The sequence below is a fragment of the Ambystoma mexicanum genome, chromosome 2p, assembly GCF_040938575.1.
Source record: "Ambystoma mexicanum isolate Mex_15411 chromosome 2p, UKY_AmexF1_1, whole genome shotgun sequence".
Taxonomy (NCBI): Eukaryota; Metazoa; Chordata; class Amphibia; order Caudata; family Ambystomatidae; genus Ambystoma; species Ambystoma mexicanum.
The window spans coordinates 834,224,947-834,231,344 of NC_090923.1; positions in this window are offsets into that span (position 1 = coordinate 834,224,947).

The window sequence follows — 6,398 nt, forward strand, 5'->3', positions numbered from 1 at the left end:
AAGTAAATCGGTCAAGGCTAAATATTGCCTATCAATATGTTCATTAGTTGTTTTTCTACTCCTATCCATATTAACGTCTAACACAATATTGAAACCACCACCTAAGATAATATTCCTAGATCCCAAGTCTTGCAAAGTCTGCGCCACCTTTCTGAAGAAGGACCCATCATCCACAGATGGCGTATAGATATTACATAGAGACACCATCTGACCCTGAATATCTACCAGCAGAGCAAGTATCCGTCCTTCTCTGTCTGAAATGTCTTTCAAAACCTTAATAGGAGATTTTTTCCTGATCAGGATCGCTACCCCTCTGGATTTTGAGTTGAAAGATGCACCATAGACTTTCTCTACCCAACCTTTCCTTTATTTCTCAACTTCATCTTTCTCTAAATGCATCTCTTGTATAAAACATATATCACCATTTTGCTCATTCAAAAAATCCAATATTTTCTTCCTCTTATTCACATTATTCAATCCATTGACATTCCATGTCACCACTCGCAGATCTTCACTCATTTTCTCCACTCCAATTCTCTCCCACTTTACAACAGAAGTTACACCAAGCAAGTGTACAAAACTCAGAAAAGTATACAAACCTACAACAAGGCACCCAAGCCCACCTCCTCTGAAACAGAAACAGTTAGCAAACCACAAGCCAATGTGACTATACAACAAATACATTTTAAAATTCCTTGTGTCCCGGTCTCCCCTCCCCAATAAAATTGAACTAACTATGAAATATTTAGTGCAAATTCAGAAAACCCCATTTCTAACATACTCCCACATATATCACCCCCGCATTCCTCCTGATTCAATATCATTCGACATCAATATTATAATAGAATCTTTATACTACTATTCACTTTCAACCATACCTTAGCTCTCGAGACCAACTACCTCTCTGTGTCCCTTAAATCCCACGTAGTACACTGTCTAGCTCCTATTTTCACTAGCCTACGGTATTCCTGCAATTAGGGCCCAAGAGACGTCAGCAACCAATGACCATAAAAACTCGTCGATTCCATTGGCCTATCACAGTCCCCTTTAATTCAACCGTACCCTCCCAATCCGTGTGAAAACAATAGACATCCCACCCCTATTGATTCAATCCAATTATACACTTCTTGTACACATATTAAACTAAATGCAAAGGCATCAACATTTTATGCCCCTATTTTGTAATTCCATTAAACCATTTATTGGCTACCCATAGTATAGTTTATTAACATTTGGTACAATTTCCACTTCCCCAGTCATGTCACCTACCCTCCACTCCCCCTTAAACACCTCAGCTGATCCACCAATAAATAGGAATTGGTCAACACATACCATCAATTCCCACCATGTTTGCACCAGCCTCACGAGCACTTTCCAAATTTATGAGTGAGGAATAAAGATCACACTCAAACATACCACAAGTCCACCACACAAACAGACCCATCAATAGCCACATGTAACCTGTATTTTTCATGCAATTTGGATATTTCCAGACACCCGAATCCCCAAAAGGTACGCTTCCAGTTGGTATTTACATACTACATCCAAACTATGCCAAATCTAATATGTAATCAATTATGCGAACATATCAAAGCAAGATATGATCATTTTGTCCTTCACTCCACAACATCTATCAAGATGAGGATTATTGTCAACTGATGAACCAAAACCACATTACACATAATACAATATCATAAATACGATCTTTTCCAAAACAATTTGGGCATATTATAATTCAAAACTTAGTAAAATACCATATTTAGGATCTTGGTCCATATCAGGAGCGGTATAGCAGTATACAAATAACAGTTGAAAAGAAAAGAAAAAAAATTGATCAGTAAAACTAATCTTGTGACCTATATGGTAATGAGGTATATTGGCAATCCTTCCAAAAGCATAAATATACCATTCCATCTCCATTCCCACAAGATACGTGTTGCATATGTCCCCATTAATCATCATCTTATCGTGTGATCTGATTACACAGTAGTAGAAGAATAACTTATCAGCAGGCTCCAAACCAAGGACTATCTAACTTCAATGTTGCAACGGCAAGCCTATTGCCCCTCTTTGCACCCGTGCAGTTTTCAGAGCCGTAAAGTTTATTTTCCGGGACGTCATGCCTTATTTCCGGTGTTGACAAACATGATAGGCTATGTGGACAGATATAGGGTTAACATTCCAGATTTGTTCCGATTGTTGGCTCCTCTGGAGCAGGTTCCACAGTATATATATAAAAAAAAAACACCAACACTGGATACTAATGCACATGTGATATTGGTTGGTTTAAACTGTATTTGCATGGTGGTGTATGGTGAAGTCACTGTGTTGCCATAGCCCATGACACAGCATTGTACAGAATGACTAGGTCACACCACATCATGAACAACTATGCAGGCATCATACCAGAAAGGCAGATTCTAGAGCCTTTGAGGATAACCTGTGTGTAGTTCAGTTATCAACGTGTGATTGGGGTAAAAATATGATCATGCTGCATTAATGTTAATTTGTGCAAAACCTTTTATTGGTGGTGTGCTTCAAAAGAGAAGAACAAGTTACTTCTTACCTTGTAACGTTCTTTCGATGGGATGTTCCTCCGACGTATTCCTTATCTTAGATATCTCTTTCCAGCTTTGCTGGCCTCGGAAAATTTTTCTCTAGAGGGCGCTGCGCGTCGACGTCCGCCGAGTTGATGTCCCTCGACAGCCGCCGTATCGACGTCGACGTCATCCTGCCTATAAAGGCCGCGCGCAGCGTCCGTTCCTCAGTTCCATTTTGTAGCCCACAATTATTCTTTCTGGACTAGACTTAACACCCTGAAGGAGCGTAAGCTGCAACAACAAGGGAAGTAGTACTGCGGGAATGGATGGGAGGGTCGATAAGGAATACGTCGGAGGAACATCCCATCGAAAGAATGTTACAAGATAAGAAGTAACTTGTTCTTCGAAGGGATTGTGTCCTCCGACGTATTCCTTATCTTAGATAGGCTCCCATAGCAGTATTCTGTTATTGGAGGTGGGAGTACTGACTTCATGCTTCCTTTTATTGATGAATAGAGTGCAATACTGCCCTTCCAAACCTAGTCTCTTGACTGGAGGAGGAATCCAAGTTGTAAAACCGTGTACAGGTATGGACGGACAACCATGTGGCAGCCGCACATATGTCTTTAACCGGCACTCCTCTTTTGAGGGCCGATGAAGCTGCGATACCTCTGGTCGAATGAGCCCTAAGATTTTGAGGGGGCTCTTTTCCTGCCAGTTTATAACATTCCAAAATGGCTAGAATGATCCATCTGGAAATGGTCTGCTTAGTTATCGGTAACCCCAGCTTGTGACCTGCGTAGCCTACAAACAGCTGGTCTGCCTGTCTTATCCTAGCCAGTCTACTGATGTAAAAACTTAAAGCCCTTCTTGGGTCCAGCCTGTGTAACCTCTCTTCCTCTTTCCCCGGATGTGGAGGAGGATAGAAAGATGGAAGGGTAATCTTCTGAGTGATATGGAATTCAGAAACCACCTTTGGGAGGAAATTAGGCTTCACTTGCAGGACAACTTTGTCTTTGTGAAAGATTGTATGAGGGGGTTTACAAGAAAGAGCTTGTAACTCGCTCACCCTTCTAGCAGATGTAAGTGCTATTAATAAAACAGTTTTAAGGGTAAGAAATCTTAACGAACAAGAATGGAGTGGTTCGAAAGGTGTGCCCATCAGGAAAGTTAGGACTAAGTTTAAATCCCATAGGGGAACCTGGAATGGTCTTGGGGGATAAACGTTAGTTAACCCCTTTAGAAACTGTATTACCAAGGGTAACTTGAAATAGGATGGTTCTTCCGCAGTGCACTTAAAGATGGATAGCGCTCCGAGATAGCCCTTAATGGTGCCAACTTGAAGGCCTGAATTCGCCAAATAGAGTAGGAAGGACAAAACCATTGGTGTACCACATGAAAAGGGGTCGATATTCTTTTCTCTACACCAGCGGCAAAATCTGTTCCAACGGCAGCGGTATAAAGACTTTGTTGCTGGCCTCCTTGCCGAAAGCAACACCTCCATAACATCATCAGGGAGGTCCCAATCCTTGTACCGCAGCCTTTCAGAAGCCAAGCGTGAAGGTTGAGGGTTTTGATGTCTGGATGGAGAACCTGACCTCCCTTCTGTGAGAGTAGATTCTCTCTGAGTGGAAGTCGAATTGGAGGGCAGATGGACAAGTCTAGAAGGTCCGGGTACCACGTTCTCCTGGCCCAATCCAGGGCAATTAGGATCATGGTTTTCCGGAATCTTCTCAACCTCCTGATCATTTGAGGAATGACAGGGACCGGTGGGAACGCGTACAGAAGCGGAAACTCCCAGTCCACTATGAACGCGTCTCCCAGGGCTCCTCTCGGGGGAAATTCCCTTGAACAGAACAGATCGCACTTCCTGTTGACACTGGTGGCGAACAGATCCACCTGAGGGGTTCCCCAAAGGGTGAAAACTGTTCTCCTTTCAGAATGTTCTCCTGACAGGCCCACCACTGAAGGTCTCGAGCCACCCTGTCGGGAACCTGAAGAAGATCTGTCATTCTTCCTGAGAATTGTGACCACTGAGTTCTCAGTGCCCACTGGAGGGATCTCATTCTCAGGCGAGCCTCTGGCACTAGGAAAATGCAGGATGCCATGAGGCCTAGCAACCTCAAAAAGTCGAAGGCTGGGAGATGTTGGGCATTTTGGAACTTGGTAACCATCTGTAGAATATCTTGAGCCCTCACCTCTGGTGGCGAGGCTTTTCCCAGGGAAGTGTCCAGGATCGCTCCGATGAACTGGAGCCTCTGCGATGGTATCATTTGTGACTTCTTTAAATTGAGGGAGAAGCCCAGTCTGTGAAGGGAGTGGCAAACGTGATTTAGCTGGATCTGAGCCTGTTCTGAAGATACAGCCCTGATCAACCAATCGTCCAGGTAGGGGTAGACGTGAATCCCTTCCCTCCTTAGACTTGCAGCCACTACCGACATTAACTTGGTGAAGACCCTCGGGGCGGAGGTCAGCCCAAATGGCAGCACTCGGAATTGATAATGAGAGTTGCCAATTGCGAACCTCAGGTATTTCCTGTGTTTGAGATGGATAGGAACATGGAAATAAGCGTCCTGAAGGTTCTGAGATACCAACCAGTCCTGGAACTGAAGGGCCTGAAGGATCTGAGAAAGAGTTACCATCTTGAATTTGTCTTTCCTGAGGAATTTGTTCAATTCTCGCAAGTCCAAGATGGGTCTCAGTCCTCCGTCTTTCTTTGGAATGAGAAAGTAAGGGGAGTACCAGCCCTTGTTCCTCTCCGCTACAGGTACCGGTTCTATGGCACCTTTCTCTAGCAGGTCTAAAATTTCCTGCAAGAGGAGCGGATCTGGAGCTTTTTGAGAGCTGATCCCCGGTGGATGACTCTGAGGTATGCGTAGGAGAGGCAGGCAGTAACCTTGTGCAACTGTCTCCAATGCCCAAGCATCTAACGTGATAGCCTTCCATTCCGCCAGATGTTGAGTTAACCTGCCTCCTACAGGTGTCTTGTGAGGGAAGTCCTCAGAGAGGTTTTGGGGCGGCTGATGCAGATGCCGATGGTAAAGAGGCACCTGCTGTTGCTGCGGCTTTTGAATATCTACCCCGTCCACCTCGGGTAGTTCTTCTTTGACCCCTTTGAGCCGGTCGTCCTCTACCTCTTCCGAATGCAGAGTAGAAGCGAAAGGACTTGCCTCTCGCAGAGGTTCCTGTGGGACGAAAAGGTGTCTGACGGATTGCAGCGCCTAGGGATTTTGCTGCTGCCTTTGATGTTTGCAGTTTTTCTAAACTGTCATCCGCCTTTTTCCCAAACAAAGAAGAGCCATCGAATGGCATGTTCAAGAGCCTGGCTTGCACATCTGGGGCAAAACCAGACTTTCTCAACCAAGCGAATCTCCTGGTTGTTGTACTTGCCGCCATTGCTCTGCTGATACTGTCAGCCGAATCAATGCCCGTCTGGAGGGATTCGCACATAGCGTCTTTACCGTCCTGTATGATATTTAGGAACGCCTCCCTTTCTTCTCCCTCCGGGATGCAGTCAGCCGCTGTAGAAGCACACTCCCAAAGTGTATGGCTGAATCTAGCAAGGGTGCAAGTAGTATTAACAGATTTTAACGCCATGCTACATGCCGAAAAAACTTTCTTTGCCATGGCATCATATTTCTTATCGTCCCTGTCCTGTGGGATGGTAGGGTAAACAGTCTTGACGTCAGTAGAAGAAGCTGCCTGTACCACCAGACTTTCTGGGGATGGGTGTTTTGACAAAAACTCCAGGTCTGCAGAAGATACCCTGTATTTAGTAGACAGTTTTTTATTTACTGCCGGGACGACATCTGCGGTTTCCCAGTTCGTCATGATTTTCCTTTGAAGAGCTTTATGAAA